At 38.8% G+C, this 12940-nt stretch overlaps 1 pseudogene; it reads right to left on the bottom strand.

Moving 5' to 3' along the window:
• The window catches only part of Gm6369, a 39673-nt pseudogene extending 26957 nt beyond the window's left edge, over window positions 1-12716 (bottom strand).
• Between the last annotated feature and the right edge of the window lie 224 nt (window positions 12717-12940).

Genomic DNA, 12940 nt, shown 5'->3' with positions numbered 1-12940 from the left:
GGATGGTTATTCCCCCAGAAGTTCTTTTATTGTTGAGAAGATCTTTCACTATCCTGGGTTTTTTGTTATCCAGATGAATTTGGAAATTGCTCTTTATAAATCTATGAATAATTGAGTTGGAATTTTCATGGGGATTGCATTGAAAAGGTAGATAACTTTTGACGCGAGAGCCATTTTTACTACATTAATCCTTCTAATCCATGAGCATGGGAGATCTTTCCATCTTCTGAGGTCTTTGAGAGACTTGTAGTTCTTATCATAAAGATTTTCCACTTCCTTAGTGAGAGCTATGCCAAGGTATTTTATATTATTTGTGACTATTGTGAAGGGTTTTGCTTCCCTAATTTCTTTCTCAGCCTGTTTATCCTTTGAGTAGAGGAAGGCCACTGATTTGTTTGAGTTAATTTTAAATCCAGCCACTTTGTTGAAATAATTTATCAGGTTTAGGAGTTGTCTGATGGAATTTTTGGGGTCATATATGTATACTATCATATCATCTGCAAATAGTGATATGTTGTCTGCTTCCTTTCCAATTTGTATCCCTTTGATCTCCTTTTGTTGTCTAATTTCTCTGGCTAGGACTTCCACTACTATATTGAATAGGTAGGGAAAGAGTGGGCAGCCTTGTCTCGTCCCTGATTTTAGTGGGATTGCTTCAAGTTTCTCTCCATTTAGTTTGATGTTGGTTACTGGTTTGCTGTATGTTGCTTTTATCATGTTTAGGTATTGGCCTTGAATTCCTGATCTTTCCAAGACTTTTATCATGAAGGGGTGTTGGATTTTGTCTAACGCTTTCTCAGCATCTAATGAGATGATCACGTGTTTTTTGTCTTTGGGTTTGTTTATATAGTTGATTACATTGATGGATTTCCATATATTGAACCATCCCTGCATCTCTGCGATGAAGCCTATGTGATCATGATGAATGATCCTTTTGATGTGTTCGGTTTGCAAAAATTTCATTGAGTATTTTTTATCGATATTCATAAGGGAATTTGGTCTGAAGTTCTCTTTATTTGTTGGGTCTTTGTGTGGTTTAAGTATCAGAGTAATTGTGGCTTCATAGAATAAATTAGGTAGAGTACCTTCTGTTTCTATTTTATGGAACAGTTTGAAGAGTATTTATATTTGGTCTTCTTTGAAGGTCTTATTGAACTCTGTACTAAACCCATCTGGTCTTGGGCCCTTTTTGGTTGGCAGACTATTAATAATTCTTTGTATTTCTTTAGGGGTATGGAATTGTTTAGATTATTAATCTGATCCTGATTTAACTTTGGTACCTGGTATCTGTCTAGAAAATTGTCCATTTCATCCAGGTTGTCCAATTTTGTTGAGTATAGGCTTTTGTAGTAGGATCTGATGATGTTTTGGATTTCCTCAGGTTCTGTAGTTATGTCTTCCTTTCATTTCTGATACTGTCTCTGTGCCCTCTAGTAAGTCTGGCTAAGGATTTATCTATTTTGTTGATTTTCTCAAAGAACTAACTCCTGGTTTGGTTGATGCTTTATATATTTCTTGTTGTTTCCACTTGGTTGATTTAAGCCCTGATTTGATTATTTCCTGCCCTCTACTTCTCTTAGGTGAGTTTGTTTCCTTTTGTTCTAGAGCTTTCAGGTGTGCTGCCAAACTGCTAGTGTATGCTCTCTCCACCTTCTTTTTTTAGGCACTCAGAGCTATGAGTTTTCCTCTTTAAACTGCTTTCATCATGTCCCATAATTTTGGGTATGTTGTGGCTTCATTTTCATTAAACTCTACAATGTCTTTAATTTCTTTATTTCTTCCTTAACCACGTTATCATTGAGTAGAGTGTTGTTTAACTTCCATGTGTATGTGGACTTTCTCTTACTTATGTTTTTAATGAAGATCAGCCTTAGTCTGTGGTGATCTAATAGTTTGTATGGGATAATTTCAATCTTGTATCTGTTGAGGCCTGTTTTCTGACTGATTGTATGGTCAGTTTTGGAGAAGTTTCCATGAGGTGCTGAGTAGAAGGTATATTCTTTTGTTTTAGGATAGAATATTCTATATACCAGTTAAATCCATTTGTTTCATAACTTGTGTAAGTTTTACTGTGTCTCTGTTCAGTTTCTATTTCTAGGATCTGTCCATTGCTAAGATTGGAGTGTTGAATTCTCCCACTATTATTGTGTGTGGTGCAATGTGTGCTTCCAACTTTAGTAACTTTTTTTAATGAATGTGGCTGCCCTTTCATTTGGAGCCTAGTTATTCAGAATTGAGAGTTCATCTTGGTAGATTTTACCTTTCATGAATATGAAGTGTCCCTCCTTGTCTCTTTTGATAACTTTAGGTTGTAATTTGATTTTATTTGATATTAGAATGCCTACTTCAGCTTGTTTCTTGGGACCATTTGCTTGGAAAATTGTTTTCTAGCCTTTTACTCTGAGAAAGTGTCTGTCTCTGTCCCTAAGGTATATTCCCAGTATATACCTTAGCAAAATGATGGGTCCTGTTTATGTAGTCATTCTGTGCTTTTATTGGGGAATTGAATCCATTGATATTAAGTGATATTAAGGAAAAGGCATTGTTGCTTCCTGTTATTTTTGTTGTTAGAGTTGGGATTCTGTTCATGTGGTTATCTCTTTTTAGGTTTGCTGAAAGACTACTTTCTTGCTTTCTCTAAGGCATAGTTTCCCTCCTTGTGTTGGATTTTCCCCTTTATTATCTTTTGAAGGGCTGGATTCATGGAAAGATCTTGTGTAAATTTGGTTTTGTCATGCAATACTTTCCAACACTGAGCCACAGATATGGCACCATTCCTTGAGGTGACCAGCCAGCAACCTGGTGGCAGGTTGTCTACATTGGACCACTTCCTTCATGGAAAGGACAGTGTTTTGTCCTTAATGGAGTAGATACTTATTCTGGTTATGGATTTGCCTTTCCTGCACACAATTCTTCTGCTAAAACTGCAATCCATGGACTCACAGAATGCCTTATCCATCGTCATGGTATTCCACACAGTATTGCTTCTGACCATGGAACTCATTTCACAGCCAGAGAAGTGTGACAGCAGGCCACAATCATGGAATTCACTCATCTTACAATATTCCCCATCATCCTGAAGCAGCTTGTCTGATAGAAAGATGGAATACTTTCTCCATGTATGGTAATTGAGAGTATTGCTGGGTATAGAAGCCTGGGCTGGCATTTGTGTTCTCTTAGGGTCTGTATGACATCTGTCCAGGGTCTTCTGGCTTTCATAGTCTCTGGTGAAAAGTCTGGTGTAATTCTAATAGGCCTGCTTTTGTATGTTACTTGACCTTTTTCCCTTACTGCTTTTAATATTCTCTCTTTATTTAGTGCATTTGTTGTTCTGATTATTATGTATCAGGAGGAATTTCTTCTCTGGTCCAAACTTTTTGGAGTTCTGTAGGCTTCTTGTATGTTCATGGGCTTCTCTTTCTTTAGGTCAGGGAAATTTTCTTCTATTATTTTGTTGAAGATATTACTGTCCCTTTAAGTTCAAAAATCTTCATTCTCATCCACCCCTATTATCCTTAGGTTTGGTCTTCTCATTGTTTCTTGGATTTTCTGGATGTTTTGAGTTAGGATCTTTTCGCATTTTGCATTTCCTTTGATTGTTGTGTTTATGTTTTCTATGGAATCTTCTGCACTGGAGATTCTCTCTCGTATCTCTTGTACTCTGTTGGTGATGCTTGCATCTATGGCTCCTGATTTCTTTCCTAGGTTTTCTTTCTCCAGAGTGCTCTCCCTTTGTGATTTCTTTATTGTTTCTACTTCCATTTTTAGATCCTGGATGGTTTTGTTCAATTCTTTCACTTGTTTGGATGTGTTTTCTTTCAATTCTTTATAAGCATTTCTACCTGTTTACCTGTGTTCTCCTGTATTTCTCTAAAGGAGTTATTTATGTCCTTCTTAAAGTCATCCATCATCATCATGAGTAGTGACTTTAGATCCATATCTTGCTTTTCTGGTGTGATGGTTTATCCAGGACTTGCTGTGGTGGAAGAGTTGGGTTCTGATGATGCCAAGTAGCCTTGGTTTTTGTTGCTTTTGTTCTTATGCTTGCCTCCTGCCATCTGATTATCTCAAGTGCTCCCTGCCCTCCATATATCTGATTGTAGCCTGTCCTTCCTGTAATCTCAGTTGAGTCAGAACTCCTCAGAGTCCAGCATTTTCTATGATCCTGTGATTCTGAGATTCTGGGTGTGTCAGAGTTCTTGCAGTCAAGCTTCCTCTGAGACCCTGAGTTCCTGGTGTTACTAAGCTCCAGGGATCCGGGGATCCTAAGATCCTGGGTATGTTAGAGTGCCTGGAAGTGGTACCTCCTCTGGGGTGGCATGGGGCTGTCCACTGAGTTCCAAACCAAGGTAGACCACCACAGACTGGAAGAAACCTGAGCCACTGGTCCACAGGGTTCCTGTTTCCCTGCTCCTGCTGGTTTCAGGCACTCCCGGTGGTGTTGGAATAGATGTTGTGTTCTACTCACCAGTGGTCCTAAAATCCTGGACATGCTAGGGTACCTGGGGACCATGGGACTGTCTGCTGAGTTTGTGCCCAAGGTGTCTCAGCGCTGGCAAGGACTAGAAGGAATCCAGTAATATAAAGGTTTTGTTCTTGAAAGCTACTACTACCAACTGTTTAGGATAATTAAGAAATGCATGTTAGTAGTCAGTTAGTCAAACTTGTGGTCCTGTTATTTTCTAATCTAGTTAACTACAAAAATAAGCTTTATTAAGTCTCTTGCAGATTATTTTCAGTGTTATCTAAGTAGTAAATAACTGAAAACAAGCAATGCTTGCCTATTTTCAGATACACTACAGATAGACAGATGGTCTTCAAAAACTTCAGAGACATATAGAATATAGTACTTGAGATGTTTTAATAATAAAAGGCTACTCATGTCTTCATGACAGCAAGACATCTCTGTTCCTGGTAGGAAACCTATACTATGTCTAAGAAGATTATGAGTGTTGAAGAATCTCCATATGGAATTTATTTCAAATGTGTCCAAGCTGGCTAAATGGGCAAAAAACTGCCCTTGTCTTGAGTGCTGACAGCATGTTCTGCACACTGTGGATAAGCAAGACCCAAAGGAAGCTGACTGGCAAGCTTTGTAAAGACAAGGTAGGTCAATCCTTTAGTACTCCTGCTTCATAAAAAGTCTGTCAGATACTTTGGGCCCATAGGCTAAATATGGAAGTTCCTACATTCCAAAGGAACTTTGGGTGAATTTCAGGCAGCCAGTAATCTCTATCATTTCTACAGTTTTAGAAAATGCTTGCTCTGCACATTCTGTTTACTCAGGTAATATTCATCCCTCTGAAGTCTCTGATGGAGTTGGAATAATCTTTTTATATACTGTATGTCTCTGTCCTTCCTTACCTGTACAAGGAACCTTATTATTGGTTTAATAAAGAGCTTAATGGCCAATAGCTAGGCAGGAGAGGATAGGCAAGGCATCAAGGCAGAGATAGGAACTCTGGGAAAGAATCAGGCATGTAGGATTCACCAGCCGGACACATAAAAAACCAGAGGCCAATACTAAGGAGAGGTATTGAGTCATACAGTAGAACATAAATTGGTATAAAGGGGTTAATTTAAATTATAAGAGGTAGTTGGGGAAAAACCTAAGATAAGGACAAGGTTTTGTAATTTAAAAAGGCCTCTGTGTTAATATTTGGGAAGCTGGCAGGCCCAGACAGTGTGTGAGGCCATACACTCTCCCTCTCCATTTTTTGACTATCGATGCAAATGTGACCAACTGTCTTCTATTCTTGCCACCATTACTTCCTGGCTATGATGTCCTGAACTCTCAAACTGTGAGCAAAACTAAATCCTTCTTTCCTTAGTTGCTTTTGTAAGGCATTTTGTTGCAGAAGCAAGAAAAATAAGTAGTAATGAGCAAGATGAAATTCTGTGTCCTCTTTCTTACAACAGAGTAATTCAGATTGGGAACATGGGATATGGTTAGGAGGTACTAGTTTATATAATGCAGATAATAAATAGCTTGAAATAAGATTCTGCTCTGTGAGATTTTCTCAGCTTTTTTTCCCCTGTAGTTCAAATAATATATTTTATTTCCTTAGTTCTAATAAAAGCAAGTAAGTTGTGTAAGGACGATCAAAGACAGCACGAGTGTTGAGGGGAGCTGTCCTGACCTACAAGTCAAGACAAATAGTGGAAGTAAGCCATCATGGTGGTGAAGATATTGCAGCAAGCAGGGAAGCATGGTGACAGAAGCAGGAAGATGACTGCCACATCTGAAAATGTCTTTTAAATTCACCCTTCTCTAATTACTTGCTGACAACAGGAACTCATGCCTTCTACTCTATAGAAACACAATGTGATATTGGAGATAGCTTTTAAGTAACTATATCCTTTGTAGAGCACTTCCAACAACTAAGTAATCTCAACAGATACAACACTAACAAATGGTGTCTTCCATTGCTCTCTTTTGCTACAATAAAGACCATGAGCAAAAGTAAGGTAGTGAGGAAAAGGTTTATTTTATCTTATAGTCTACAGTCCATTGTGAAAGGATGTCCAGACAGAAACCTCAACATATAGACGTGGAAGAGGACCTGAAGCAGAGGCCATGTATAAATGTGTCTTACTTGATTCTATCTATGGATCACTCATGTTGCTGCTTAAGACAACCCATGTCTACCTGCCCAGGGGGTCATAACACCTGCAGAGTGCTGGGTGGTCTTACATAAATCACTAGTCAAGAAAATGCTATCACATATAGTAAGTACAGTTTGTTGGAGGCATTTTCTCAGTTTAAGTTTTTTCCTGCCAGATGACCCTTCATTGTGTTGAGCTGACAAAACCTAATCAGCACAATTGACCCCTTATTAACTTGACACACAAACATATCACTATTAGTCCATACCATTTCCTTTATTTATCCCTCAGACTTTATGCTAACAGCACAATATGAAACATCACGAAACTTTAAAAGTAGTACAGTCTTTAATAATCTAAACACTTTAGAAGTTCAAAGTCTCTTAGAAATATCCAAAGTCATAACTTAACTTTGTGTTCCTGTAAAAATTAAAATTGAGTTGCATACATTTTATTTCAAATAGGAAGCATTACAGAATAGCCACAATCTAATCAGAATAAAACCACAGTATAGTTGTGTAAATACCTAGGTGTGAAACATTTGGGATTCACTTATTCATGATCTACTGGGCTCCAAAGGGCTGAGTATCTCTGCTTACTTCTGCTTTTTTCTATTGACTTTTAGACTCAGGACACTGCTACTCCACATTTGTGTTGTCCTTGGTGGTCATTACAAAATTCGGGCTCTGATATGCTGGAGTTTCTATTGTAACTGAGTCTGCATTTCAACAATGACTTCTTCTGAAATCTCATGGTATCAAACCACAGCTTCTCTTAGTGACATTCTAAGGCCTTAAGTTTTCATCCTACCCCAAACTTGTACGACTTTTACATGTAACCAATTTGGCTGATGCCTTGAAATTCAGCTTTGGTGGCCTGGACTACAACTACTGTGTGCTGATTCTGAGGAAATGCTTTTCCAATGATTTCATTTCAATATTACTAGTTTCTGCTTAATCACAGCTGATCTCCTAGCCAAAAGTCCAGTAAAACAATGATTTAGTTTCAGTTGTGTAGGTTGATAGTTAGTCATGGCTTAGTTTTCATCTGCAGATGACTAGAAGCCACATATTCTTCTTGATACAAATTCATCACAATAATGTCCCAGATAGAATCATAAGGGACTTTCAACTATCCCTCTGAAATTTCACAAGCCTCCATCATCTGCATTGCACTCAGGAGTCTTATCTTCCAAGCTCCCAGAGAAGCCCAAGTTCTAAACACTTCCACAATCCTCCCCCAAACAATATGGTCAGGTTTCTCATAAGATCAACTCTCTCCCTGCTACAGTCTTTGCTTGCATTCTATTGCTATGACAAAGACCATGATCAAACACAACATGAGGAGGAAAGAGTGTAAATCTATTAACAGTTTATAGTTCATTATTGAGTAAATCCAGGCAGGAACTGAAGCAGAGTCCATGGAGGGATGCTGCTTGGTTGCTTGCTTGCTCTTCATGGTTCATTCAACTTGCTTTTTTATACAACCCAGGATTAACTGTCTAGTGGTAACACCAAATGTAGGTATAATATTTTGTGCACTTTGTAAAGGTTATCCTGTTATTCAAATGCTGGTTTCTCTGACCTCGTGTTTCAATCTAGCCATGGTATTGTAATGTTTATATCAAGAATCTCCTGTCTCAAGTTTGTGTAAACAGTTCTAACCATTTAGTCAATAAATGCTGACAATAAATGCTGATCACCCTATGGGTGGAAAGAGGAGAGAATAGGTCAGAGGATGAAAGGATGAAAAAATTCAAGTAAGATGGCAATATTTTCTGGGAGAAAGCCTGATTAATTTGGAGGTTTAAGATGGAATGATAATTGCTCAGTATTTGACCTAAGTTAATTTTAATAAATCTTAGTCTCTCTGTGTGGTTATTGGTAAAGAAGAAAGCATTAAGAAATATAGCTCCTGGATTAATGCAGTTTACATTTATATTAAAATAATTAATTTTATACCACCCAGAGTGGCTGGGCCCTTTCACATTAATCATTAACCAAGAAAACTTTCCATAGGATTTATATAGGGTAGTAGCAATTTAAGTTTCTTCCATTGAGATGACTGTATGACTGTAGCTTGTGATATATATATATATATACCCAACACAAAGGGTAAAACAAAATTCCTTCTAAGAGAATTGACTAAGCTGTGGTGCTTGAGCAAGAGGCATCAATTACCTCTTCCTGATGTATTCTGTTTGTCTTTCTTATCTCTGTTTACCAACTATTTTGTAGGTGGGAATAAAGTTATGAGATCTTTTTCAAAAACTAAGGGACTAAATTTTGCCAATAAACTTTTATAGAACAATAGCTATAATTTGGATGGAATGAAAGTAGGAACACAGGGAGATATCCTAGGGCAGTTGGAAGAGAGATGCCCAAGTGACCAGTGCCACTATGATTAGTGAATATGTGATAGAGAAAAGGAAAAGAGTATGCAGTAGAGAAATGGAAGACAAAGTAAAGCTGAGTGGGTTCATTCGCTATGAGGAGAGGAAAGGAACAGGAGGATATGAGGAGCTTGCATAACCACCTGGGGCCATCGTGATGTCTGGGCCTGGGCTGCTGCTAAGTTCCATGTCTGGGTCCATGACCATACTGGAGCTGGAGTATCTCTTGATGTCTGTGGACTTAGTTAGCATCAAAGGCCACGGAGATTTCAGTGGTCTGTGCTGCCACTTGAGGCCATAGTGACATCTGGGCCCACGCTGCTGCCAGAGGCCGCCTGTGGATCCATGGTCCTATTACAACCAGGGTCTGTGTTGATGTCTGAGACCCATGTTACTACCAAAGACCATGTGGCTGTACCTGATCTGGGCTGCTACCTGTGGCCATGTTGACATCTAAGCACTGTGCTGAGCTGGCCCCTACCCTTTGCCTAGGCAGCATGAGAGAACTTGTTGTAGTGGGTGGTTACAGGAGAGCTGGTCCCATAAAGTGAGCGTGGGAGAGCTGACCCCACTTCTTAATGGCTATGGCACTTGGGAAAGCAGACTGTACCTTGCCTGGGAAGAACAGTATAGAGCTTCCCCTGGAGGAGAGTGCAAGGGTGAACCAGCCCCAGGGCATGAGCATGGGAGAGCTGGCCTTGCCATTCATCTGCCATATTGGGGTATGGATGTCCTACATCCAGGGCTCTGAGTTGGCCCATCCCAACATTCACTCCATCTATGAACTGCTAAAGTGGATTGGTACTGTCGACCCAAAGCTACAGGATCACCATGACACAGTACAACAATGGGATGTCTAAGAGGAGTTCCAGGGAGAATCCAGTATTGATATTGTAGTACAAGCCAGAGGTCTCAAAGCAGACCAATGACTTATTGCAATGAACATTTGCAGATGTGTGGGCAAAAGAGTATATTGTGTGACACACCATGACACACTACAGCTTCTACAGGAGAATGAACTTGTTTTTGTTTGTTTGTTTGTTTTCTTTGTGACTGCCTTCTCTGGCCTTAGAGGGAGAGGAAACACCTAGCCTCACAGAAACTTGAAGTGCCAAGGTGAGGGAGATACCCAAAGGGCTCTGTACCTGTTCAGGGAAGGGGATGGGGGAAGGATTGCGGGGTGACCGGGAGGGAGGCAGTGAGTAGGATGTAAATTGAATAAGAAAAAATAAAATAAAATAAAGAAAGAGAAAAGAGAGGGAGGAGGAGGAGGAGGAGGAGGAGGAGGAGGAGGAGGAGGAGAAGGAGAAGGAGAAGGAGAAGGAGAAGGAGAAGGAGAAGGAGAAGGAGAAGGAGAAGGAGAAGGAGAAGGAGAAGGAGAAGGAGAAGGAGAAGGAGAAGGAGAAGGAGAAGGAGAAGGAGAAGGAGAAGAAAGCAAGGCATTTCTAACATGTTCCCTAATGCTGATGCTGCAGGTTGTGGGATCTATCTGTAGGTACCTGGAGAATCACTGTAGTGATGGTGGAGGCAGATACACAACCACTAATGGGGGCTTTTGGAAATTCCTATGATCTTCTTGTCTTTGCTCTATAGAACTTCCTTTGTTAAACTGATGGAGCTCTTTGTCATTTTTCCTAGATAATGACAAAGATTGCAAAGATGATTTTGGTCCTGAGCTTATGGGTTAAGATGGTGACAGAAACAAATATAATTATAAATCCAGAGCTGGGGGGCTACATGTGAATTGCATATTGGTACTTTGTTGATTTTCTCATATAACAAACTTAAAGTTATATCAGAAAAAAAAAACAACAACATGGGTCTAACTCTATTTCAAAATCATTTCATGGTCTCTTATTTTTACAAAATTTCATATGGATTCATTCTAATTCTTCCGTTGAGTCTTTATCCTTACTTTCATTTCTTCCTTCCTTCCTATAAAACATAGTTAGAATACTGGAGGCCTGAGACTCGGGGATTCAAATCTTGATATTTACAACTTTCAAAGTTTTGCATTGTGTACAAAGGGCACAAAGAACATGAAAGTCAGACATGTGGCAGACTTGTCTCTATAACAGGTCAAGAATAATGATAGAAATGAAGCTAACATAGGTAATTTCAGTGAGGTGAGTCTCAGCATAGAAGCTGAGGTGTTGTGTGACTTCTTTAGGGATTAAGTGTGGAATGTCAGAATCTGATATTGAGGCTGGTAAAGATGGTGTTCTCTGAACCCAAATGCAAATTCTTCCTTCTCTTTTTCTTATCCCAATCCAAAATTTTAGAGGTAGGAAAGGATGTAAAGGATGTAGGAAAAATGTGGCTAATAATGTTATTTTTTAAGCATGAAGGTTATAATTAGACTGTCCTATTTAACTAAGAATAATGATGCTTCTGTAGGGCGACCTTCTGTTTTGTTGAAATCTGTATCTTTTTATTCCACCGTAAAGATGTTACAATGTCTTATTTGACATTTCCTTCTTATACTCAAACCACTCATACTTTGAAAAAAATAGCACTGTGAAAATGTTTGTCATTTTATTGGAAGGGAATTATTCTGTGTACAATAAAAGGTTTCATAATGTAGAAGTCCTGAACTGAAACAATTGCTTGTGTACTTCTACACTGAGAGTCCTGGCCAGGAACGTGAGGCTGAGCACCATGCTCAGCCATGCTTGATGAAGAGTAGGAGCTCCCAAATGTGATGCACAGAGGAGCTCACACATGAGATAGACAATAGATGCTCACACATGGCACATATGGAACAGGACTTGGTTGTACCACCTTGTTAGTCTAGTAACACTAATATGAACAGGATTTCCATGCAAAACCACACAGGCATATAGGTAAAAGTAAAAGTGAAAATTTAACTCAAAGTCACATTTTCTACATCCCAACGTGTTTATTTATTATAGCAAAGATCAGAGATCCTTTTTCTCAAGAAGGTTAGGAAGGTTAAGTATTTGATTCACACCATTGGCAAAATGTTAAACACCTTTAAAAATATTATTTGATAATCTTAAATACAAATATATTTTATTTATAATAATTTCACAATCAAATAACAAAATCACATGCAAAAATTAATCAGCTTCCATGTCTATACATCTCAAAGAACTCCTACACAGTTTGAATAGATTCTAAAGCAATGGGGCTTCATGTTGGGTTTTATACTTTCACTACCAAATGTATTGTACATATTTCTCTACCATGAAAACCAAAAGCCCCATGACATATTTAAAATTAGAAAAACCATTGGTGTTATATCCTCTTTTATAACTCTAGTTATAACTCTAACCTGCATTCTGTCCTTCCTCATCCCAGTATTTAGCCTTTCCTGTTCTCTTTTCTGTATGTTAGAGTGCTGTGTTAAGTGACTAAATACTAAGCTTTATTGTTAAGATAAAGTCCTACAGGACTCTGTCTGCTGTATAAAAGGAGAGAACTGTTGTTTTGTGAGGTAACTTGGTCTACATCTAGCTACCAGAGACTAACATCCTTACCTGAAAAGTAATGATGGCCTTAGTTTAACACTAAATGATCAAGCCCAAAATGGCTTATACATCCAACTGGCCATCCGGCTATGGCACTAATAGAGGAATTTTGTTTAGCTCATGGATGCAAGGTATATAGCCAGCAGGGCCAGTAGAGGTCACACCATGAAGCAGAGCCAGAGGTGAAAGAGCACTGCTTACCTGGGAAGAGCCAGGCACTCCGTCATTTTAATAGCACACTAATTCCAAAAAGTTTTAGCACTTATGGCCTTGAAGCTTAATTACTCTCATTTATCTTGTTAATAAATGATGCTAGAGCTTACACAAGCCAGTGATTTGAAAGTGGTAAGTCAGTAAGTGAATGTGGGTACACAGTAATACAGGAACAACTGCGGCACATGATGCCAAAAGTGAACCCAGAGTACCAAAACTAACAAATAACAGTGCCTGT

The sequence above is a fragment of the Mus musculus genome, chromosome 3 (genome assembly GCF_000001635.26).
Source record: "Mus musculus strain C57BL/6J chromosome 3, GRCm38.p6 C57BL/6J".
NCBI lineage: Eukaryota > Metazoa > Chordata > Mammalia > Rodentia > Muridae > Mus > Mus musculus.
The sequence above is the reverse complement of the archived record's forward strand: the minus strand, read 5'-3'. Positions and strand labels throughout refer to the sequence as shown.